This window comes from Emydura macquarii, unplaced genomic scaffold, assembly GCF_026122565.2.
Source record: "Emydura macquarii macquarii isolate MOO-44397 ecotype Brisbane River unplaced genomic scaffold, CSIRO-AGI_Emac_v2 contig_1363, whole genome shotgun sequence".
Lineage (NCBI taxonomy): Eukaryota > Metazoa > Chordata > Testudines > Chelidae > Emydura > Emydura macquarii.
Window position 1 is genome coordinate 23774879 of NW_027131500.1, and position 26062 is coordinate 23800940.

A 26062-nucleotide genomic window follows, 5' to 3' on the forward strand; every position below is an offset into this window, starting at 1 on the left:
ACCTATCAGTTCTTTGAATTCTTCTGGAAGACTCCAAGCTGTGCGCTGAATTTTTAAGCTATTCAGCATCTCATCTGACAGCAATTTTTTTTCCAATGGACATAATATGTACACAAAACTGTCAAGTGTTTTCCAATCATGTCTGGCAGCAGACAGTTGAAAGTTTCTATTTTAACTTATTTTTACAGTACTAAGTGTTGAGGTACAACTCAACAGATCCTGTGAACTCTGCCTCTTGTACTAAAAGAACAACTAAAAACTCTGCTATCCCAGCAGTTAGGCTTACAGGTATTTGTTCTGAGATGTGTTTTCACTTCCACACTTAAGTCAAAGATTATATGTTTTCTTTTCCAGTGTTGCTCTATGCACTCCCTCTAGTGATACTACCATGTATAAACATTGTTTCTTGGTGTGGGAGAAATGGAATTTCCCAGATGGCTCACAAGCCATTTAACGAAGCATGAAGCACAAACATTTCATTACAACATAGTGTGTACTTTTGCCTTTAATAACTACATTCCTCATCCGAGAAGTCTCCATAGCTTTCAAAAATGAATTATACAAGTATTTTTCTCTCAGAATACATTTTTTCCATGACAAGAATAGTACTTTCCTCAACTATTGTATTTATTAGCAACCTCTTGCCCTTTGACACTGAAGTCATTTTCATCGACCTTGATAAAGTGTGTATCATTTAAAACCTCTTTAAAAATTATTAAAATAGTTTTATTTTATTGGATTCTTTTTTCTTAACTGCACGTGAAGCAAGAGAGCAAAAGATATTGTAAAACATTAGGATGTTATCTGTATATGAGGGTAAGCAGAAAAAGCATAACTGCCTTAGGGTGAAATCACTTTACCAGAACAAAAGCGTAATCAGGCTATATACCAGAGAAGTGTAGATAGGCTGGGGAGGTGAAATTCCCCAACCCAGGGCCAAGGCATGGTCCATGTGGCCTTTGCTCTTGCACTTCTATTCTATTCTACATAGGTTCTTATAATGCACGCATCACCATAGTATGTGAGAACCTTCCAGTCGTGCATTAAGTAATGTGACTACACATCTGTCATGTTGGTTTTTTCCTCTAATCCTGTGTGTGTAGTGGAGTATCTTGTTTTGGTAGTTTTTTGGTTTTCACATATATATAAAAACAGACATCACATATCCATATATATATTTGTTGCTATCAGTTTATGTTGGGAAAACAAGGTCAAAGAAATGTGCTTTGTGTTTGGAGCAGAAAGTTGTGGGGTTATGATGGTCCTTAGTTTTTGGGGTAGTTCCACAATCTCAGATGTCCCCTGGAGAAAGTTCTGTCTTCTGCACAAGCAAACTTTACTTTTATTGTTGAGAGTGCCACTGTGCTGACCAAAGTCTTCATCCTGGAACTTTAGAGGGTCTTTTAGGACATGTCTACACTGCAATTGAGAGTAAGCATCCCAGCCTGTTTAGACAAACTTGCACTAGCAGGGCTCAAGCTAGAATACTAAAAATAACAGTGTAGCTATTGCGGCTTGAACTGGATCTTGGGCTGTCATGTCCACCTGACCTCCTAGGCTCAAGAGCTGCAATGTCTATACTGCTACTTTTAGTGAACTAGTTCAAGCCCTGATAGTGCAAGTCTTTCTATCCAGGCAGGGAGGGTCACCCCTAGCTGCAGTGAAGACATACCCTAAGACATCCTGGCCTCAGGCCACGGAGTACTGTGTTGATAAGGACCAAGTGGATCTCATGGATTTCTTTGCCCATCCACACTGGTGTAGTTTCTGTGAATTTCTCTGCTGTGTGGCCTTCCTACCTATAAACGCCGCATATCCCCAGGAGGCTTAAATGGTGTAGAGGGTCTTGTGCTTGTCCTTCACACCACTGGTAAATTTTAGTCCCATTGAATAGAGGTTATTGTAGTAGGGGGGATTTCTTCCCTTGAGACAAATGAGCACAAGTGCATTGATTCCCAGTCCTGCACAACTCTCCTTCTAACTAACCCATTGCTAATTAATTATTGTTAAATAATACTTAGCATTTTTATAGCAATTTACATCTCATAAGAGCTCACAAATAAACAAATTTTTTCATGAAGATGGTTCCACAGTAGATGCTAAACCGCCCCCACCTCATGCTTCTGAATTACAGGGCTATGATTTGCTCTTGTAAATTCTGATGTCACCATACCTGAAACAGTTATAACTTGAAAGTGGTTCGTAAAAGATCATTTATATAACCTATGGGTCTGTTGTCATCTTTGTGGCATCATGACTTCCCTTATAAAGAATATTAGCTTATAACTATCCACTATTACATGTCTGCATCCTTCCACAAAATGATCTCACAGCATTAATTAATTTCAAGACAGTTTAGGGCCAAATTTTCAAAGCCCTGTGCACTATGTGTGCCCACAATAATACTAGGCATCATAAAAAGAATGCTGAAGTTATACACTCACAAAATATAAGACACCCTGGCTGCCTTGATATTGCAAATAAATCAGTCAGTGACTTTGAAGCAAAAGAAAACATTAATTTAAATAGAAATCGGCTGATGGTAAGTCTTCTGTGGTTGATTAACATTAAAACACAGAAGATCTCAAAGAGCAAAAGGTAAATAGTGTCCATTTGGTCAATTATACCTTTTTACCTGTTTTAACTGCTGGCTTTTGAAAATCTTACATTTCCTTTCTCTTCCCATCAAGAACAGAAGACCTCCCCCAACAATCTCTTTCCAAACAGTTATGATAAAAATCACAATTTTAAAAATATTTGTAATGAGTTGGCTGTCCATGGTACTGTTGGTGCTGGATGGGGATCCAAATCACAACTACTACTATTACTACTGGCACATAGCAGAACCTTGTTTGCAGTCTCAACAAAGATCCTGAACTTCCTTCTCACTCCAAGAGGTGCCCTTCCAAAACAAGGTTGAAGTACATTGATAGGGTGGTGTGGGAAAGTGCGTACTCATGCCTGTTGTGGAGCTGTTCTATAGGTAAATACAAGATGTCAGACCATGGAAATTTTAATTTTTTTATACAACTAAATTCAGAGGACCCTGATCAGTCATGGTTGAAATAATTTCCTGCCTTTTCCACAGTATATCTGATATTTACATATAACAATTGGAATAAAATATTCTCTCTTTTTAAAAAAAAACAATGTCTTTATTTCCCATGTTATAATTCTATCCTTGGGGCATTGCACAGTTGTGCTGCATGTACTGCTCTTGGCAGATATTTGAAAAGGAAACCTCTACTGTATGCACAGCAGCAGCTTCATCTGTGCCTCAGGCTCACTTGCAGTGTTTACGCTAACAAAACTGACTTGACTGTTGTTCCATTTATTAGGCCCATATCTTACCCCACTGAAGACAATAAGAATTTACGAATGACTTCAGTGGATGCCAGCTCAAGCCCTCATCCATTAGATCAAGCCCACCTGGCAATATAGTTGTCCAATCCCCACACTCCCAATCATTTGCCACTGAAGTCAGAGAAAAGACTCCCATTGACTTTAATAAGAATTGGAGTGTGCCCCAAGTATAGTAGAGAAATATGATCCAGATGTTTTAAGAGCTGATGAGGCATCATAAAAATTATTAGGAGCAGCACTATATCCTTAATCAGTTTTTATTCCTGTCTTTGTAATTTTCCCTGAATTCCATTAAATTTTATCCATCCCTATATTTGGAATGAAAAAACTAAAAGCTGCTATATTGCAGAGAATGAGGGAGTCGGGTATATTATTTCTTATGTATACCTTATGCACCTCTGTTTAATGGTTTGATATCTTCCTACCTGATTGCATAGAGTTAAATCAAAGGAGTTTGTAGTTAAGGGGAAGCAAACAGGAAATGAAACAATGGCAAACATCAGGCTTACTAAGGGACCAATGAAAAGAGCTATGATTTATTTTGGGGAATGCAGCAGCCTGGTTCCAACTAGCCTAGTAAGGTTTACCCTTCCCAGATTTATGCCTAAAATCAAAGGGGATACTGAACCATCCTAGGCCTAGAAAAGGATGTGGGGGAAGGAGGTTGAGTGGGTTGTCCGCAGCAGGTGGAGAGGAGTCTCTGACAGAGAGAGACAGAAACTGCAGTAAGCAGGCTGATTCTCCCAACCCAGAAATGGTGATAACTAGTCTGATGGAATCTTACAAAAGCTTTCAAGGAAAGATTATGGAGTGGGTAAGACCCATGTGTACAGGCCTTTATTGTTTTATCCCTTTTCTCTGCATGCTATGTACCTCTGGGTAAATAAATAATGCTTTGTTCTGAAAAAGCTTCTTTCTGAGTCACTTTAATCAGCTCTCTGGTCACAGGCTCCTGGAAGACAAGGGCTTACAAGTGCCAAATGCAGTTAGGCCTGTGGGGTTAACATTGCTGAGAAACAGGGGGCTGCAGATTAGAAACCTAGTCTAACTGTGGCAGAACTGTGTGGTTCCACCCATAGAGGTGTGAAGATAGTGAAACCAATCACCAGAGGAGAGTGTTTGTGAGAGACTAAAAAGAGTGTAAGCACAGATTATCCTGTAACCAGGACATGTATGAGTGGTTTTTTTTAAATGACAGTTGGCAATATATTTATCACTTTCCTTTTCTATCCCTTTATTAAATTGGACTCTTCATTTATTTATATTTGAACAGGGCAACATTTTGTTATTTTTTCTATGTACTCTGATTTTATTTTGCAGCACAGTCACTTATTCCCTAAGTGCTTTGGTGGTAAGGGGTATGGCTACTACTGTGCAAATATATTTATGAATTATTATTTTATTTTGTATGTTATTAATTAATTGAGTCCAGAAAGGCTTTGGTGGAAGCTTAAACTGTTGGGAATGTAAGCCAATACTGCAGTGAACTTTAAGGTAAGATAACTGCAAATTTTCTTTATAGTTTAAATTAAAAAAAAATATAAAAGAAGAGTGCAACAGAGGGGATAATCTTAAGAGTTACATCAGTCAAACAGTGCTCCAAAGCAAGGGAGCAGCTCAAATACAATTTTAGCACCTCTGGCTTTCAGAACTCAGTTGGATGTAATGTCTACATCAAGGAACTGACAGAATGAAGCTAACTGGTGTGAATAAAAAAAAAACCACTCCTTCTGAAGAAGCTTCTAAATACTAGTTGTCTAAATCTATTGATAAGCATGGATGCATTATTAATGAAGCCTGAAGCCTGCTTCGTGCTGCTCAGATGGTTCAAGCATTTAGTAGGAAATATTTCTGTGAAGTGCTACACAGAATAATGACAGTGTCTGTCTTAAATCGAACAAATGACTGTAGCAAGCTCTGGGGAGGCTCAGAGCAAGCAGATGCTTTCCAAGTGAAAGGCAATGGGGTACCACCTGCTGTAGGCTGGCAGACAGTGGCAGGCCACTGAATATGACTAGTTAATAATTCAAGACAACAGGAACCCCTAGCTCTTCAAACATGGCACTACCCCTTCATCATGTGCTTTTCATCACCCTAATGAGGTACTTGAAGAATTAGATGCTAAAATGTCTTCCAGATATTCCCCAAAGACTAGGGCTCAAGCTGCCATTATACTGAATAAGATGTTGTAGTATACGAAAGGAGAAGGGTTTTGTAAAAAAAAAGTTTAAAAAAATTGGCAGGATAAATGCTTTGGGTAAACACTACTGTATGTTACACATTGCATAATGTGTCATTAAACTGCAATCTATAAATCCATTAGGGTTAGCACTTCTTAGCTCTTGCATGGTATTTCCTATGCTTAAAGAAATAAAATAAAGACTGAAAACCCTTCAGGTAGATATGCTACAGGTTTATTGACGATCTGACTAGTAACAAGAAAAAGAGTTTGGAAAACTGACATAATGCTTTGAAATGGTTCTGACCAACTGGACTTTTCCAACAAATGCTTCCTTTAAAAAAAAAAAAAAGATATTGTTTTCTTTATTGGTATTTGTATGAGCCCCGTCTCACCTTTAATCAATTAACTACATTTTAATTGGGTAAATATGCAATTGAAAATAAATACACTTAAAAAAATTAGCAAAAATTTCTAAGAAAATGTTATTGCCTCCTGGATTACTATAAACAACAGCAGTTCTGCTTGCAAAAACACTGCAATTTTCTGATGAACTATAGGCTCTGTCATACATCAATATACATCCTGATGATTGTTGATGTTGCTTCTCTTTCAAGATGCAGACTCTGAGGAAGATTCTCATTCATTCGCTGGTCCTTGATTTATAATATTTACCTTCATCAAACTTACTGTTTCTAATTTGTTTTTTTCATTATTGGTAATATTTTATATAAATAAACTGAGCTGTCACAAAGTCTGGATTTTGTGGTAGGATTCTCAGGAGTCTGGAAATTGGGTTCATCAGACTAGGTATTCTTTGGCAGCTCCATATAAAATTAAAAAATGGGGCTTTTGAACTAAATATAGTAATGAATAATAAATTCAGTATAGTGTAAGTTCTTTGGGGCCGGGACTGTTTCTTGTTATATGTTTGTACAAGTGGTCCCTGATTGGGTTGAGGCCACTAAGTGCTCCTATATTAATATAAATAACAAACAATAATAATGATAATACAGTAGCCTGAGCATTACTTATTTTCATATAAAATTCAATTTATTTTAAGCTGGCCCACACTTTTCAGTTTTCATTGTATTCCACATTTTTGCATTGTCAGCATATAACTGTACGGTAGGAGTCACCAGTGGAAAATTGGAGCATGTTGGACTTTTGGCCCCTGAAAATATGTGGCAGGCAGTTTGAGACTATGGGATAAAACACTAGCTGGAAGTCTCTGCTAAAATGACCAGCAGTAAATAACTGTAAATGTCCTCATTATCATGATAAGGTATCAGAGTTAACTTTCCATTGAGATGAATGATACAGTTCTGATATGACAGTTAGGCCTACAAATTTACCTAAATTGTGAACTCAACTGTAAAAGGTATGTAAAAGTTCATAAGATGTTACAATAACCTATAATAGCAAATGTTGATGGGAAAAGGTATGAAAGAGAGAGAGAATAACTGAATTAGTCTAAACAAAAAGGCCAAGTTGATATGATTCAAGGATTGTGTTGAAATTATGCTTGTTAAAAACAGAAGTGAAGCCAGAAGATAATGAGCCAGAATTGGTATGTTGGGTATTATGCCTAATTAGTTGACAAAATAATGAAGGATGGGCTATTCCACCCATCAATTCCTTTTTGGGTCCTTAAAGAAAGAGATTTTGTGGGAAAATTCAAAAGAAAAAAAAAAAGAACACTCAAAAGAACAGCTACATCCCCACTATTTCCTGGGACCCCTGGATTTCATCATCCTAATCTTAAGAAATGTCCTGACCAGATGAGATCAGAAAGAGGGAGCCAGATGACATCATCAACCTACCAGCTCCAGCTGAATCCCAACCACCATTTGAGATTAAAGGACTTTAACAGCAGCAACGGCTCCAGCTCATCTAATCTCAACTCACTTCTCTTTTTCTAAAAAGGACAATTTTGATACCCTCTAACAGTATGTCTACACTTAAAATGTGACAGCAGCGCAGCTGCGCCACTGTAGTGCTTCAGTGTAGACACATTTAGGCCTACAAGAGGGATTCTCCCATTGGCGTGGGTAATCCACCTCCCCAAGAGGCGGTAATTAGGTTGTTGGAAGGATTCTTCTGTTGACCTAGCCCGTTCTACATGGCAACTTAAATTGGCTTAGCTACATCATAGATTTTTCATGCCCCTGACTGCTGTAGTTAAACCAATCTAATTTTCTGGGGTAGACCAGGCCTAAGAGACTGTCAGAAAAGGGTTTTTTTTTTTTCCTTCTAAAACTCTCTCCAGCTAAATAGAAAAGGAACAAGAAATGTTAAAATAAAATGCTTATTTAATACTTTACATTTCAAATGCTTTAACTGTTTTTCCTTCTTTTCTATATTTTTTAATGAAATGTTTAAAACATTTTAACAGTGTGTACCATGGTACTAAGCAGACCGAAGTCTCTGAACACCAAACCCTGGATTGTTTAAAACTGTTTAATGTTAGAGACTGGATTATATTAACATCTTTGGCTCATTTAGTCCATCTAAATTAATACAACAGTTCAAACCTCTCAGAGTTATCATTTCAGGTTGTCTGCATACTCAGGAAGTCAACACTGCATCAATTACATATGACTCATAGATTCAAGGGTGTCTTCAGACCCATATGAGAAATACAATTCTTTTAACAAAATACAGGGCTGTCTATACCATGTGATTGAGAAGAAAGAGGAAAGGATTGAATTATTTTTCATTTCATATGTAACAATATATTGCATTTTATTTCTTTGGACCTTATAGTTTATAAACTATGGAAAAAGAAAAAAGTTTATTTGCACAAATGCCAAGAGTGAAATCCTGGCCCCATTGAAATGAATGATTGAAACTTCCAATGACTTCAGTGAAGCCAGGATTTCACTCCAAATATCCGTTGCCATATTTTCTCTTGAATTTCCTATAAAAAAGTATCAGTAAGCAATACATTTTTTAAAATATGATAACACACTCTTACTTTGTACCTAGGAGTGTCTAGATGGTTCAGTGTACAGGAAATGGGATTTCTCTGGGATACTAATTCTGACATATGACACAAATCTGGCTCAAGGCAATAGTAACTGTAAGTCACTTTCTTTTGAAAGGCTACAAAGTAATTTAAGTAACTTTTAAATTGGAGGTCTTGACTGAGTTCCCAGTGGACAAATGTTTTTACCATAAATGGCACACTTATTGGCAGTATCATCACAAAGACCAAAATGAAAACAAACCCTAGAATAGGGGTGAGGGATATGGCAAGACACAGTAAGAAAGCTTGTGTTGCTGCTGCCTCTGCTGTATGTGTCCATAAGATTGAAAGCATCTGACTCCAGAAAAGATTTCACTTATAAAAAGTTTGCTTTAAAAAGTTCACTAATTTATTTCAACAGTTATTTTTTTCTAAAGACAGTATCAAAAGGGATCAGACACATTATGGACCAACCTCATGTGAGGGGCCATATTTTCAACAAGCCACAAATTGGCCTCCAATTTTGCATATCCCCTTGCTATTACAAATCTGATAACTAGATGCCCAGTTGCCCAAATTGCACATGCAAGTAGCTGATTGTCTACATCAAACAGGCCCACACCCACCTTTGAAAGCTCAATATGATTAAAAAATTGAAGCAAATTCCAAGACCAGGGATGAAAATTTGTTTCACAATCCCATTCTTAAACTAACATTTTTAATTTACATGAGTACAAAGCAGCATTACTGTATGGCCATGTTATCTACATGCTACTGGCCATGTTCGCCTGTCTGATTTTCTAAATTCCATAATGGAATAGGTAGCAAACAACTTTTCAGAAGATGTTATTTCAGGCTGTCAGATCCTGAGACATCAACCGAGCCTATGACATTCTCAGGGAGTGATATGCATTCGCTTTGTATGCTGTAGTACACTTCTCTAGCAGAAGAAGGAGAAAACTACAGAATTCCTCACCAACACTGCCAAGCAGACAGAATTTAAGGAGGAGAACATAATAGTGTTATTCAGGAGTGCCTTTGATCAAGGGAAATTTAAGCTTTTGAAATATCTTGCAACTGGCTAGCCAGGAATGAAATTTTTAAAGGCTGCAAGGATCTTAGAGCCTTCAAAGGTGTGCCTTCTCTCAAGAATCATGATGATTGCTCTCCTATCCTAGGCTTTGCTAATAGGACAAATTCTCCCTTTATATATCACCATTGGTATCTCAAACTAACAGAAATATCAGTCAATAAAGTTAGTTTGAAATGTAGAACATCTTTTTTTTTATTGAATTATTTGGAGTGTAGCCCAACAGGCCTGCCTAGGGGACCATCAGGCTGTACATTGTGAATATGTGTCATAGATGCTACAAGGACCTGTGGGTAGACACGGTGATGGGTGAGGGCTGCCTCCACCACTTGGTGTCTATCTAGAAGCAGAATAAAGAATTAAGTAGCCCATAGTAATAGAGGACTCATTAAGGGGGACCAGCATTTCCTTAATAGTTTGTATTGTATTTTGTTTTTAATCTAACAGGAAAAAAAGAGCGATGTTGCAACTGATTTAACAGTAGTAATGAAAATCATTCAAGGAAACCTCTCCTCATCAAAATTTCTGTGCAGCTCTATTCTGTGTAATAATACTTATACCTACAGGGGTGTTCTGGTGTAAAGCATTGTGCAACTGTTAAACATTCCTATTATTTTTAGTTGTTGTGGAAGGACTGAGTTTTTCCATCATTAAGGCTTTAACTAGTTTTCCATCATAAACCCAGTTTTCATAGTTTCATAGCTTACAAAACCAAATGGGATCATGGTTATAATCTAGTCTGAACTCCTTTGCTCTGCAGACTTGGGCATGTCTCTCAAGCGTTCTTAGATTCTCAAGTCCAGAATCTGATTGCAGGCCTTGTGTACACTGCAGCAGCGTGTAGGGTATATGTAGCTACACACCATAATGACAAGCAGGCTGCGTTCATGCTGCGGTCTGTAGCTACATGCTGCCAGAGACTTTCCTCACTGTCACCCCGAGTCCCTCCTCCTGGAACCTTTTCCTGTGGTGGGGAAAGTCCCCACCACAGGGAGGTGTCAGAGCTTGCTCCAGCAGCTACCTGCCACTATAACTTTTCCCCATTGCGAGAGTCTTTCCCTGCAGCAGGGAAATGCTCCAGCAGTGGGGAGGCAGCAGGACATTCCACTCCTAAAAACAGCAGTGTAGACATGGGAGGCACTGCTTGGGTGCAGGGAAGCCATGCAGAATATATACCATAAGGTTCTGGGGTGCCTTTTACTCTTCTAAGGACTGCCTCACTGGCTACAGTGTTATTTATACCCATGCGAGGGAGGCATGCAGTGTCTGCGCTCTACACATTGATGTAATTTAGAGTATGTCTAAACTTATGGCAATGACTTTCATGGAGTTAATTTAAATTTATGTTGGTGTAATTTAGAACATAATCTGTCAGTGAAGTGGAGATACTAAGATATACTTCACTGGGCTGTGAGAATTCATTTGATAATGTTTATACAGTGTGTGGTAGGGTGGCCTTCGCGCTCCTGTGGGCCAAGCGCTTTTTCAGTGTGGTGGGCACAAAATGGCCACCCAGGGCTCCCACCAGTCTTAAGATGGCAGCCATCTCACTTCTGCCTTGTCTCCTTTTAGGCCTTTGCAGACCACACAGTGCCCTCAGGACCTTAGGTTCTAAGGTTGGGGTAGGGGATGTCCAAGCCCACCCTCTTCTTCGGACACCAGCCCAGAGACCCTGGTTGACAGCAGTGGCTGGCTGCTGCTATAAGGCACTGTGTAAAGTCTTCTCTCTGGGCTGCTTCCCTACCCTGGTCTTCATTGGGGCTCAGTAGCCACTCCAACAGGCAAGCCCCTTGCTTTCCTCTAGCTCCTGCCACTCACAGTCTCTGCTTCCTGCTGCTCTCCAAACTCCAAGAGCACCCTGTTTGCCTGGCAGGGAGCTTATATCTGCTCCCAGGCAGTGCTTAATGGGCCTCAGCTGACCCTAATCGGGCTCAGCTGGCTCTGGCCTCAGCTGGCCCTAATCAGCCTGGAGGAAGCCTTGGGCAGCTGCTAGGGGAACAGGGCCTTGTTCATTCTTAGGCTAACGCCCGCCCACCTCCTGGTTTGTAAATAGACCACCCTCCGGTAGCCCATGTCACAAGTGGTTTAAAGGTATGGGATGCTACATAGCTGCTAAGTATTATAGTATCAGAATAAGATGTTGGTATACTTATATTCATAAGGTATAACACACATCATGTGAACCTAAAAATAAAATAATTCCTGATAATTCCTGGAATGCTCCTCTTCTTCTGCACTATATTAATTTTTTTATTTTTCATGTGGGAAGGATTTTTGAGATTTTGATTTTTTTTTAGTAGAAAGGATATAATCTTACATAGCAATGTAACATCCTAAGTGAAGGATTAAAAAATGCAACAGCCTGAGGAATGTGATATGGATGTAGCATACAACACAAAGAAATGGCCTTTTTCCCAGGAACACCTCTTTTCTGACTGCCTGTTTCCTACTAAGGTTCCTTAGAGCAATACTGCCCTATTCTAGAAACTTTTCCCCATCATGCTTTCTTTGGGAGCTGGCCCTTTACACTTGGCAGAGTCAAGCAGCTGTACTTCTAAAGTGGCCATTTTGCAACTGAGTGTTAGTTGGTGAGTACTCCTAGGTCCTATTCTGTTTTCTCCCATTTTTGCTTTCCTATTCCTGAGGAGATGGCACATTCTCACATAGGCTAAGAATTATATGGGTTTCAGGTTGTTTGGACTAATTAGAACTTATGGTTAAAATGTCTATCCTGATTGTCCCACCACAAGATGTAAGTAATTGCAGTTGACTTTAATAGGAAGCTAGAAGAACAGGGCTCAACCTTCAAGGCTAATACTGATAAAATTACACAGAGAGGCATATGGGCTCTCAATCAACGTATGTTTTTTGCTTTTAGGCACACTTGGCTTTCAGTGTTATGTTAAATTGTTAGAATGCCTGGATTTGGCTTTACTCGAACAGCAAAGTAAAAACATGACCATATCTGGGTTTAAATGCTAGGCACTTTCCTTCTTTGTGACTATCTGTCTCTCAAAATGTTAGTGTCTCTCTGAGGATCTCTGCTGGCAACAATCTAGGCTTACTCAACTTTCTGGCTGCACTTGAAGAAGGCAAGAGTTGAGTGCATGGCAGAGTGCAAGCACCCACATATGATGTCTTGTCTTGCCTACAGATTACTTTATTTTGTAATCCACTTTAACTTGGTAGCAGGATTTGCCTTCTTCCCCAGCCTGTTAGCAAATACTGTAGCCTTGCAGGGAGCTACTGACTGTATGGGGCAGGTGTAGCTCATTAGACTGCAACCTGGAGGAGCAGTCATACCTGAAGAGTTTATGTAAAGTCATTTTTGATTACCCCTTTTGTTGATAAAAATTAACCTTAGGAGGTGGTGACTTTGTGACTCTTTTATAATGAACATGAAATTTATTGGAGTTGGTTGTGGACTCCCATCTATTGACACCTATTCTTGTGTTGGGTTCATTAGATCATGCTGCCTTGCATTAGGAAATCCTCTCACCCAACACCAAAAATTACCTGTATGACTCTTTAAAAAGTGGGAAATATCTATTCCACCATCCAGCCCCTTTTGGATTCCCCTTCAGTACTGGGATATATTAGCTGCAAATTACAGTGTAATACACAGAGGGATCGCTGGATCTCAAAGATACACTTGAAATGCAAGAGCATATTTACCCTTTTTTCAGGAGACAGAAAGGATAGTATCCTTCTAACTGAGGTCACCTCAGTTTTAATGTATTACACCTGAGGTCATAGTGAATTTTTTTGTAGAGATGTTTGGAAGAGATACTGACTAAATTCATGTCCTAATTAAACTGCACCTTCTAACTATCTTTTTTTAATCATCCTCCCTTCCATTAATGATTTTAGACATTGAACAATGCCTGTTTTTAAATAAGGCATTGAGGAAAAAAATAAGTGGTCAGTGAGAATACAACCATGGATATTTCCTACAGGTCTACATTCCGTTCAAGTACTTTTACTAAAGAAACAAGGACTCTTGCTCTCTCCTTCCCCTCCTCTTTTAAAAGAAAGAACTGGTGCATTTTTAAGTATCTCTTAAATAGGTTTGCAATTTTGGCATCTTGAGGTGCCAGAGCAGTGAAATGAACCATAAATGAGAAACATCAAAAGTAACTTAGAAATAATTTTTTTAATATTAAAGCGATGAATCACAGGCCAAATTAACAAGTAAAAGAATCCACCTATAATGAAATCTTTTTTCCAACATAACACTTCATTATAAAGGGAGTTTTTTCTATAATAGTAGCAAGTGTAATTACATTTTTATATATAATTAGGACATTATTATCATTTCACCATATCAAAGTTCATTATAAGACATCTCCAATGCATTTTTCATAGAGCAAAAATAAAAAGAGAACAGGGGTCCTTCAATTAGACTAGTATAAGGACATCCGCAGAGACTGAAGGAAGCTGATCAAACAGCTTAGCCCAAAAGGGACCAGGTAGAACGCTCATTGCTTTTATGGCACAGAGAAGTTGCATTTTTACATATCTTGCTTGGTTATTAATTATAGCTCTCTCCCACTTATATTCTACTCTATTCTTCAGGAGTCAGCCATGTTTTAAAGTTGCACTCCACCAGAAGTGAACTTTGGAAGACCTTAAATCATTATCTTCCAAAAGTTTGATTTTGTGAATAATCAGAGTTATTTTATTGTTCAATATGATCATGATGCCAGCACAGATATATATTAATCACCAGGATGTCATGCAGATAGAGTCCACAGATGTGATCCATCTTCTACATTAAGCAAAATAAAGTTCAAACAAAACCTCTGAAATGACACTTTCCTCTTTGAAATCTTCCCCTCAAAATCCACCTTTTTTCCTGAGTTCTACTATAATTAGACAACTACTGAGACTAGGTAGATGGGCAGTCACATATATCTGACAAGGACTTTATTTTTTACCTTCTTTAAATGTATATAAAATGGTACATATTTTGATTGTATCCCTCTCTCCTAGTCTTTTATGTGACTTGTTGTCTGATGCACCCCAAATGTTAACTTTATGCACGAGTGGTTCCACTGAGTGCCAGAGAAATATTTCCTCATTGCCCCACACTCTCTCACAAAACAACCTCTGCCAGAGGCCCAAACTGGGCTCTTCAGTCCTGGATTAGTGCTAGGTTTAATGGATGCTGTCTCATATCTGTGTAGGACTAGAAACAGGAGATGCGCAGGGAGAACTGAGTAGACAGCAGGGCAGTTGAACATTTGGGATTTTAGTGCTCTTGAAATTAGTAGAATTTTCAAAGCTGGAGGTAGCTAGAGGTACAGTTCTGAAAATGGTGTCTTTTGCTCTGGCCGCTCCAGCTACGTCTGCTCTTTAGGATTTTTAAAAAGGCAGCAATTGCATTAGGTTATGGCACCCAGCTACTACTATGACCAAATGCAAGCATGTTCCTTTGCTTCTCTTAGACCCTAGCATTCAGCAGGAAAGCCATGCAGGGTCTACCGGGATAGAATGACAACTGGATAATCTGAAGAACCAACAGACCCAGGAAACAAAACATCAGAATGCAAAACATTGCTCAGCTGAGTATGGATAAGCCATAACAGCCGTCATTTAATAACTGTTCAGAATCACTTCAGGAGAAATGTTGCAGAGAGGAATGCACACCAAAAAAAGGAATACTGCAACATACTCACTCCAAGTTTCAATACATTTCAAATAATAATACAAGAGCACATCAGGATATGGGTCCAGTCTCTATACGGAAGCTGCATGCAGTGCCCTGAATGGTTGTATATTACTCCAGAGCCCCAGGCCCTTCCAAATCTGACTGTTGGTTTTGCTGCTTATTTCAAATGGCATTTAGCAGAGAATTGGCTACAAGAATGACACTGTATTTTGCTCATCTCACATTATAATCCTGACGGTGTAACAGTATGTTTCTGCAGATTTAGCCTTAAGTATTTGAAGACCACTAACCTGTTCTGCTCAGATGTGCAGGTTATGTGTGTTGTTTTTGTTCTCAAATTGTAAGACCTATGTTCTTGCCACATTTCAAATGGAAATATTCCAGTAATTTCAAATTCAGATGTGTCTCCTGCCTAGTGAAATAAAAACTGACAATTACTGAGTTTGTCATTGAGAAGGTTAGAAAACAATGTTTTTAAAATGGTTTAAATGTCTTGTTTTTACTGCTTTTAATTCAGGGTTTAAAACAAGACAAAACAGGGATTAGCGTTGTGGATTTAAAAAGTCTTTGAAAATCCACTGGCAAATGTTTCATTTGGAACAATGAGCGTTGGCATGCCTTACTTTACTCCTCTGCCAGCGTTCAGCCCAATGACTCTATCCTCACACTCAACTGTCACACACACATCAGCACCCCTGGATTGCTTATTCCACTTTCAGAGAAAGAGCATAATATATAGGAACTATATGACTATGTTAAATCAAATATACTAACTTTTTTTACTTTGTCCATTTGTTCATTTCCTTCTTTCTTTTCTCTTGGCGCAGCTCCCATGAATTATGTGCTTTTATCTGGTTGTTCCCCTCTCCTTTTGTTCTCTTGTTTGCCCTTGGGGCCCCAACCATTCTCTGCATACTACATCTTTCTTCCTTCCTCTCCCCTGATCATCTTTCTTTCTCTACCAGACTGCTTTCTCTTCCTGCCTTGATAGGATTAGGTTTATAAAAGTTGGAGGTGTGTGTCTGGGTTCTGTCCATTTATTAATGGAAGCTTTTCTATAGGACTTAAGGTTTGTTAAGTATAGTTTTACAAAACATGGATGTAGACCAAGACTAAATATTGTGTTTTATTTCTATTATCTAAGAGGCAAATGTGGCTAAGTAACCCTGATTATAACATCATGAGGCTCTGTTTCTGCAATTAAGTTTACGCTTGCTGGAAGAAATATTCTGCCTGTAACATTTTGAGAGTTTGTTTATTGCATTTGTTTGAAGATATTTGGAGGCCTTTTGTTACAGGCCTTTGTTATTTCATGTCAGTGGAATCCATATTGATGGCTAATTCCACGTTAGTATCCTTCCTTTATTAGAGTTGTAATTTCCCTTTCTTAGTATATATTATTTGGTTGGAATGCAGTTTTAATTTGCAAGCTGTAATTTTATTTTAAGTTTGTTTTCTTTTGATGTAAAAATTAGTTTGCATGATTGAGGAATGAATGGAGTATGTGTGTGATAACAAAGTGGAAAGGCAGCAACTCTAAATCTCCCAGACAACAAGAGGGAGTGAAGATTCTTGTTTTAATAACTTTTATAATCCAGATGGCCGAAGAACAAAGACAGAGTAACCCTAACAAAACGGAGTCTACCTCCAAGGACAGGAACAAGACAAAGTGTGAAACAGGAACGAGGAGATAACGGAAAGCCATCATGTTTGCAACATAACAGGTGATTGATAATCACACCAGGTGCAAAAGATCCATAGACCTAAATGGGAACTGATCTCTATAAGAATGGAGTAAGGACATGGAGAATTTGGGTTTGCTCTGCAAACATCCAGGAGCATCAGATTTGTGACTGCCAGAGGCCTGGCTCCATCCTTGTGTTGAATCTGTTTGACCAGCAGATTGACTCGAGCAAACGCATAGGCTAGTAATTATATTCTGCCTGCAGAACTTGTGTGTGTGCGTGTGTGCGTGTGCGCGCGTGCGTGCGTGGGCGGGCAGGTGGGCAATTGCTTTTTGAAATTTCTATATTCACAATAAACGTGGTGTATTGCCTTGTTCCCCTGAATAATATCATGCTGTTTATTTCATTTGTAAGTATAACATAGATTTGGGCTAGATCTGACCTGAAAGTCTCTCTCTCTTTAATTCCTTGACACATTCTAAGGGGAATAAAACTTATTACTAGGGGGTATTCCACTTATTTTAAAAGTTAATGCCTTTTCTTGCACTGTTGAGTCAAAGGGAGTTTGTTGTAGACTTCACTGGGAGCAGCAGCAGGCCCTGTGCTCAGTGATGATTCTGCAATTCCTACTCAAATGAGTAGTGCTACTAGCTGAATCAGGACTGTGTGAGTAAGGGTCTTAGGATTTGTTGTTATTATTATTAATAATCAGTTATAATGCGGTAGCACTGAGAGGCCTCAGCTAGGTCAGGTTCTATACTACTAATCACTTAACAAAAAGATAGTAAATGACACTCCCTGCCCCAAAGTGTTTATAATCTAAGGCCTGGTTCGTGGAAGTGATTCCATACAGGTGGATCCCTCTGCCTTTGGGGACCCTGTCAAAGTGAGTGGGCTCTGCATGGGCACTGGGGTCTGTCCATGCATATGCAGTAGCATAATCAGAACCTATAAAATGAGAAATAGCAAGTGAATGAACTAAGCTAGCCAGCCCAGCAAGATAGGAAGAATGGGGGTAACAAATAATTGGATGATTTATCACAGACTAGCTGTGTGCACAAATTGTAGCCAGTTGTTAGCAGTAATAACTCGCCGCCAGCCTAGCCATCATCAGACCGCAGTTTTCTGTAAACATTATGACAGAGGTGAGGTTTAAGGAGGGACTTGAAGGCGGCTACAGTGGTGGCTTGGGCTTTAAAGTTGTGTTGTGTTATTTAGTCTGACATATGGGCCATGTAGTATCACTGTTGAGTTTTTCTTGCTGCCATCTGAAAAACGTGAAGAACTCCCTCCCTTATTATCCAAGTCAGCAGGGATAAAACTCTGAAAACAGTTCCTGCTTTGCAGTGCCACATGAGTGAGGTTTAGCTGATTTAGAAAATAAAAACCAGTCAAATATACACACTGTATTTACAGGGGGACTTCTTTTAACCACTTCAAATGTATCACTTTACTTTTTGAGAACAAGTCTGGTGAAACACCCTTTTTAACCTATCAAAGAACTAATCACACATTCAGAGTCTGAAACTATACGGATTCATATAATTAATTATAAGTAGCTCGATTATTTGGTGAGGGGGAAAATGGTGACTTGGAGAACTCCCAAGTCACACAAATTCCTGCTGTCCCTTCCAGCCATGATAACCCTTCATCTTCTACAGCTGCCATCATTATTTTTTAAATAAAAAATTAATTTTGGAGAGAAAAAAGGACATGAAAAAATGATTTAACATAGGGCAGAAAGTGTTTGAAACCAAGCAGAAAAAGGGGAATATGGTAACTGCTGTGAAATTTTATTTTTGCTTTTATTACTGTGCAGTGAGAAGAGGATCACCCAGCTGGTGTTGCTTGCTGGTAAATCATTTCAGAAAGCAACTTTTACAGTGTTAAACCAGCATCTGGTTCACCCTTTGACCTTCCTACAGTAGTGGGGGGGGGGGAGGGGGGTTGCCCCAGCGTATTTGTTCTTGTATAGCAGCTGCAGTGCAACCCTCTAGTGTAAGTGAGTTACGCTAGTGGAAATCATGATTTCCACTGGTGCAGATTTCCCCAGTTCAAGCCACTTTTTACACTAGGCCATTCTGTCTATACTTGGGGTTTGCAGAGACGCAGCTAAAATGGGGCGGCCACATCAGTGCCAAAAATGTAGCATAGACATGCCTAAAATGGGTACTATGGTAAGTCTTGTTTTCTGTGGGCCAGTAGAGTGTGTTAATACACAAATGTGTATACAAATGGATCTGAACTCCTTTGTCTTAGCTTGGGCACAGGCTACCTGAGAGCATTTTCTAACTTGATTCTGAACATATAAGCTTTGTTGCTGTTGGAGAGCAACACAGGCCTTTTATTGTGGGTTTGTTGTACCAGTGAGGAAAAGACTGGAGTCAGTTTCATGCTAATGGTTTTAAATAACCTCAAATAGAGAATGCATTTCACCTTTTATTCCACTCTTCTGTTTTTCATAGGGCCTTGGGAAACTTGCATAAATTAGAGAAACAGTTGGATGCCTAGTGGCCTAAACACAGGACTAGTAGTAAGAAAATTCTACATTCAAATTCCAAACCTGTCATTTTTGGCCTTGACTAATTTCAAATTTTCAAGAAGTGCCATTGATTTGGGGTGCCTTATTTTTGGATTGCCAGCTTTAGGCATCATGGGCCTGATTTTGAGAGGTGCTGAGCACTGACAAGCTCACGTTAATATTAGTTGGAGATGTGGGAGCTCAGCACCTTTGGGGGAGAGGAGGGAAATAGACTTCTCAGATGGTCACTTAAAAACCCAGACACCAAAAATTAGAGGCCACTTTAGAAAAGGTTAGCCTAAACTTTTGCTTGGCTTCCCACTCTGTAAGAAAGGGATGTTAATACTTACTTACCTGAAAGATGTGTTCTGAAGATTCATTCCTCAGTTGTAGTTCTCTTTTGAGAATGGTAGTTCTTTTTTAATAAAGTTCTATATGTGAACTTTCCACACACAAAAAAAAATCAAGTTAAATTTTGTTATGCTTCTGTATGCCTCTTCTCTCTTAAAAGCAAGCTATTATTCCTGCAGTGAACAGCAAACATTACACTTCAGATATGGCCATCATAGCAACAGAAATGAAATATTATCCACTGGGCTATTGTAATTTTTCCCAGTGTAGCAACGAAAGTGATAGTCTATTGTGAGCAAACATCTAGACATTGCATTGGCGTTCATATTTAAAATTCAGCTTTGTTTTCAAATGCAAGTCTTATGTCTCTGGAGCAAATGTTGCCATTTCCTTTTACTATAGGGACAGTGAAAGTCCAAACAGCTGTTACAGATGGGACTGAAGGTAGTGGTGACAGACAGTACTGGTGTCCTTGGAACAGGACCCTCCTATTATTATGATGCCAGGTGACACCTCTAGCCTGGTACCTGTGCCTTTGCCCATTACTTTTTACCACACAGGGCCGGATTAAAGCAACATGATGCCCCAAGCACACAGTGAAATGCCCCCTCCCGTAGTTAGAATCATAGAATATTAGAGTTGGAAGGGACCTCAGGAGGTCATCTAGTCCAACCCCCTGCTCAAAGCAGGACTAACCTCAGCTATATCATCCCAGCCAGGGCTTTGTCAAGCCTCAGCTTAAAAACCTCTAAGGATGGAGATTCCACCACCTCCCTAGGTAACCCATTCCAGTGCTTCACCACCCTCCTAGTAAAAAACTTTTTCCTAATGTCCAACCTAGACCTCCCGCCCTGCAACTTGAGACCGTTGCTCCTTGTTCTGTCATCTGCCACCACCGAGAACAGCCTAGCCCCATCCTCCCTGGAACCCCCTTTCAACCCTGTTCCACCTATGCATTGCCCTGTGGCCCCAACCCCATGCCATGACCATCCTCCTCACAATACTTGAAGTGGTGGTGGCGAGGAGAAGGCGGGGGAACACCCGGAGTGGCAGCAGCAAGAGTGGCTTCTCCCCCTCAAGAACAGCAGCAGGAGCCTCCCTCCTTTCAAAGTGGGAGCAGTGGTCCCCGCTGTTGCTAGAGGCTCACTGCACTCTGCTGTTGAGGTGTTTTTTTCACTTTAAAACACTAGTTCTGAGAGGAATGGAGGGGTTTATACCTCCCAGAAATATTGCTGCCAGCTCTCTGCAAACGTAGGCAGTTGTCACTGCATCGATTGCACTTTGGTCACACCCATATGAGCTAGAAACATTTTTAATTAAATTAAAACTGAAATTCGGATGCAGTCACATGACTGCAGGATTTTTGGACCTAAGCGCAGACCTAGAATGCCTAATCCTTATTCTGGACCCGAAGATACAATGGGTGGATGTCACGGACCAACAGGGGCTCTCCTTGTTCTTTCTCCCAGGTGAAATGTTAGTGTTCACATAGGTGGGCCCTGGAAATGGCTGAGACAAACATGTAGTGTGGTGCTAAGGTTCCCATCCATTGCCCTGGAGGTTTTGAACATACAGAGTCTCTAATATTAGCCAGCTCAGCTAGTGTTGTAGTAGTTAGAATCTTGGTCTGAATTGCCTACCCATTTTTGGGATTAGCTCCGTATCCAGGTAGTACATCACACTGAATCTTCAGGTCTCCTTGTTCTACCAGCCTGCCTCTAACGCTGTTAAGTGAATATGTTAATATGGAACCCCGTATGCTACCATCAAGGGTCAGTTGATATCAAGTACCCAGTCACAAAAGAATTCACTTGCCTGGCACAGTGTCCAGCATATGCAACCTTGGTATCTGGACTCTTGGAGCTGTTTGTGCACTCCAAGCAAATGGGAGGGATAAATTAAGAGAGGGAATATGTCTTCAGAAGGTCAGTATTGCTTGTTGTTACAGGAGGAGTTAAAACTACAACTTGGAGAGTATGCTGCTTTGAAACTAGCTGAAAGGGGGGGTGGGGAGGGTGACCCTAAGAGCACCCCAGGGCCAGAGGGCAAAGGGCTCCCTTGTATGTAATAGTAAAACTTAGCTGGCCTGACCAGCTCATACACCTCACAAACTGGTGTCATGATCATTATTTGAAAGGTGTCTTGTAATATATCATTTGAAAACTAACATCATACTGGTCATTAGTATCCCTTTGAAATGTATGTAAGAATGCTGTATGTGAAATTATGGATACTCTCTGATATCAGGTTTGGAGACTGTAAACAGATCAAGCAAAGGGAACAGGTGTTTTCCAGACAAAAGAAAATGGCCGACACCTTTTTGGCTCAATTGCAAATCAAGACAGGTCTGGCCAAGAACAATGGACTATTAATTTATATCAGGGATTGCAGGAAGATCATTTGCATTGTAAAATCACAGGAGATTGCTAAAATTAACATGGTGTTGGCTCCCTGGTCGATATAGAAAAGTGAGCCCCCAGAAAGACTTACTGATTTTGAAAACAACGATAAACTGTGAAACAATAGGGAACTGGAAAAAGACTTTCGGGTATCCATCACCTAGGGAATGAAGGGGAGCGGCACCCTTTGAGTTCATGAAAAGTGGATCCTCTTGGCCCAAGAATCAAGCATAGCTGGAAACTGACTACAAGTGAGAAACCTGCTTAGACAAAGACTGTCGCTGAAAATAAGTTTGTCACTAGAAAGACTGTTTTGTTTTGTTTTATTTGTAACCATATCTGTCTCTTCTTTTCTTATCATCATTTAAATATCTGTTCTTTGTTAATAAGCCTCTAACTGTTTTATCTCATCTGTGTACCAGCACTGTGTACCAAACAGCAATGTAAAATCCTCAGCCAAACTAACAGGCTAGTGTGTAGTCTGCCTTTTTGGAGGCAAAGAACTTGATCACTTCTGAGAAGGTCCAGTGAGAGGGACTGGCACTGCAGGAGAGATGGTTTTGGGGAGACATGGGACTGGAAGGGCTGTTGGTGTCCCCCTGCAAGGAGTGACCAGGCTGGGGGAACCCAGGGTGAGGCCATTGTGCTGTGAGCAGGCTGCTGGTGTCAGAAGCACAGGGCAGGCGGTGACAGAACCCCTTACTAGTGTGGGCGAACTCCAAAGTGTCACAAGGGAAAATAGTATATTTAGCAGTATACAGCTGGAATGTATGTATAAGGGGCAGGTGTACCTTTGTGATGGCCCCTTTCTTACACTTACTGTAATACAAATAATATGAATATCACCCAGGGAGCCTGGTCAGGATGAGGGTCCCATTTGCTGATCTTTCTGCACACACAAAATAAAAGTCTGTCCTTCCTCCAAAGTGTTTATAATCAAATACGGACAAGACACAACAGGTGGCTGTATAATGTAATGGAGGGAGGGAGGCTGGCCAAGACAAGGTTGACAGTAATAGGGACGAACAGTTGTCTATATTTGCTAAGAATGAGTCGCCATGGGAGCTGCAATCACATGTGGCTGAAACATGATGCTGAGAACATGATGCTGTAATCACAGTGGCTGAAACCGAACTAGGTATAGTGTGAAAGGAGGGCAAGCTAGATGATCTAATGGTCCCTTCTGGCCTTAATATCTAGGACGAGATACTTGGCTGTTAGCTGTAGAACCTTTGCCTGTCTTTTTTTGTTTTAACTTTACCTCTAATTATTAACAACCATGGAGTTGAGCTGCCAGCCATATTTTAATTACTCTTTTTTGCAGTTACCAGAATAAGCGTGGCAGTGCTGTTTAGATGAGGTTTGTTCTCTTTCACCAGAATATTTTAGAACAATGTGAGTATGCATGGTTGCACCTAGCTACTACTATCATGACAAGTACAAAAGTTAAATTATGAAGCAAACAGAAGCTTTGAAGAATTTTTGATTTAATCTGTATTCCCCTGTTTCATCTGCTCATCCATCCAGCACAATCTGCATCATTATTAACCACACCATATTTCTAAAAAGAGTATAAAAAAGTAAGACATCTGTGTTATAACATTAATATATTCAAAGGTTTTTACTTTCATCTTCCAGGCATTAACACTATGTAAGTGCAAAGTAGGCACAACTTACAGCATTGGTGAGTTACACAAGAAAAATGTACTTAGTGGCAAAAAGAGGAGGGGGGTGGGTGGGGAAGATACAGCTAGACAGGGTATTATGTAAAAAGCTGACTTTTATTCATAAATAGAGCCCTTTTGCCTACTGCTCCTATATACCTTTATTTCTAATTACTAGCACAATTTTTAAGGCACTGAGGCAAGCCTCCAGCAGTGTGCTGAAGGTGTGTTTGTGCTGTTATGCCCTCTGGCTTTGCTGCCAGCCTATTCCCTTAGATCAGAGCCAGAAGGCAGACTGTTTTCGAATACCGATCACCTCACCCGGACCTAATCCTTTGAGTTCTCTTTGGCATCTATTCCTTCTGCCAGTTTCCTCTTCTGTTCCTCTCTTTTCTTCTGAAGTTGACAACAAAGACATCCTCAGGGCCCTCCTTGATGTAAGACCACTCTTGATGTTGTTACAGTGTATTTTTTTGTACCCTAAAGTTGTGCTGCTTTTATATTCAGCTAGCACAATATTTGCACACCAGAAGATAAAGAAAATGTGAATGTGTTATACAGAATGATAGTTTCTTTTTAATTTGAACACCTTGGTCCTTTGGATGAAAATCTTTTTCTTTTTCTGTCATTCATCTACATACCTGATCAAGAACCTGAAGGTATCTTTTTACAGGCTACATTACTTATATACCTTAAATTGGCCTGACCTGCCACTTTTAATTTTAAAAAGATGGCTGTATGGGATGTGGATGAATATGGAATTTCTATGAAGCACAAAACTTTTGAACGGTTCCTGTCCTCTGTGATAGTGAGTTTTAAAAAGGGAAATCTCCAAAGAGCTAATTAGTAGACAAGTAGAGCTCATACTGAACAAAGCTGAAAAGATAGCAGATAACTAAAAGGACCTGGCCATAGCTGACAAAAATCAAAGCACTGACAGAGAGCTGGCAGTAACCTTGGGCTGCTAACTGACAGGGACAATAAAAAAAAAGCCTCTGTATGTGGCAGAGAGTGACAGCAACAACCACAGGCTCTCTAAAGACCATGAAACCTCCACCAAAATGAAGAGAGAATCTTCTGACTGGCAGTACCATAGATTTTTTCCATCCCATTCTAGTTCTGGAAGATCTAGGCTTGTTTAAATAATTCTCTCATGGAAGAATGTGACTTGAGAATGGAAACATGCTAGAATGACCTGAAAGGTTAGTGGCAAAGCGTTCTGGGTGGGAGAGGACTTATTCAAGCATATATGAAAGATAAGGATGGTCAAAGGGGAATCAGGCCGGAAGCTTGGTGGATGTTTCATGCTCTTTAGAGAGCCTGTGGTTGTGGCTTGAGATTTCTGCTGAGTTTCTACCCAGCTGTGTGGACCCTAGCCTTGCCACAATCAGATACCTCCTCTATGACCCGTACATATATGTGACAAAGTAAATAACACACTTGGAAGATATTTACACTTTATAGATGCCCCCTTGCATGTAATGTGAAGTGGAAAGTAACATTAGCTTCTCCCAGAGGAAATATTTTGTGTTACTCCACGTTTGTAGTTGTAAAGTGGTCCAGCTAGATTCTATATGTTGCATAACTATCATTTCATAGGTTGTGGTGATTCTTTGCGTGAGCACTATTTGCACTCAGTGTAATTTACTGCCTTTGAAGCCACACTCCATTCAAGTCAGCAACCAATCACTGATAGTCTCTCAAAATGTACTGCAAAAGTTTGCCCAAATATCATGTCACACAATAAGCCAGCAAGCACCCAAGTACATCAGTCAAGAAAAGGTGTGAATCAGAAGGACTTAGCATGGTGTCTCATAAGGTGGCATGGTTTTCCCCTGAAACCAGACTGAGATGAGTCTGAACAATGCTAGAGAATGGGAAGATGGAAATATTTCAGAAGTTTTATTCTCTTCTCCTCTTCTTCCACCCTCACCAATTCTTTTTCTCCTTTCTTCCCTATAAGTGGTTATTCTGTGAGATATATTAGTCTTCCTGAATTATGTGGTAGGAATTTCAGAGTTACACAGCCCTATCCTACAGGAAGAGATAGAGCTCCTTCTTTTGCTCACATTTTGAGGGTTATTCTAGCGTTCTTTTTAAAATGACCACTTTAATTCTAGAGCACAATTATACTCCAAATGGAAAAAGAGGCCACCTAAGAGGCCATTTAT

At 39.8% G+C, this 26062-nt stretch overlaps 1 long non-coding RNA gene across 3 annotated transcripts in view; it reads left to right on the top strand.

Moving 5' to 3' along the window:
* The window catches only part of LOC137155620 (uncharacterized), a 102436-nt gene that overhangs the window by 17217 nt on the left and 59157 nt on the right, over nucleotides 1-26062 (top strand). The window contains exon 1 of one of the 3 annotated variants that reach the window (XR_010920581.1): nucleotides 11636-11691. The exons of 1 other annotated variant lie outside the window; for it this stretch is intronic. This is a non-coding gene — a long non-coding RNA (uncharacterized lncRNA). Of the gene's footprint in view, nucleotides 1-11635; nucleotides 11692-12138; nucleotides 12189-26062 lie in introns of those variants that run through there. One more of the 3 variants, XR_010920583.1, reaches the window with a different exon arrangement.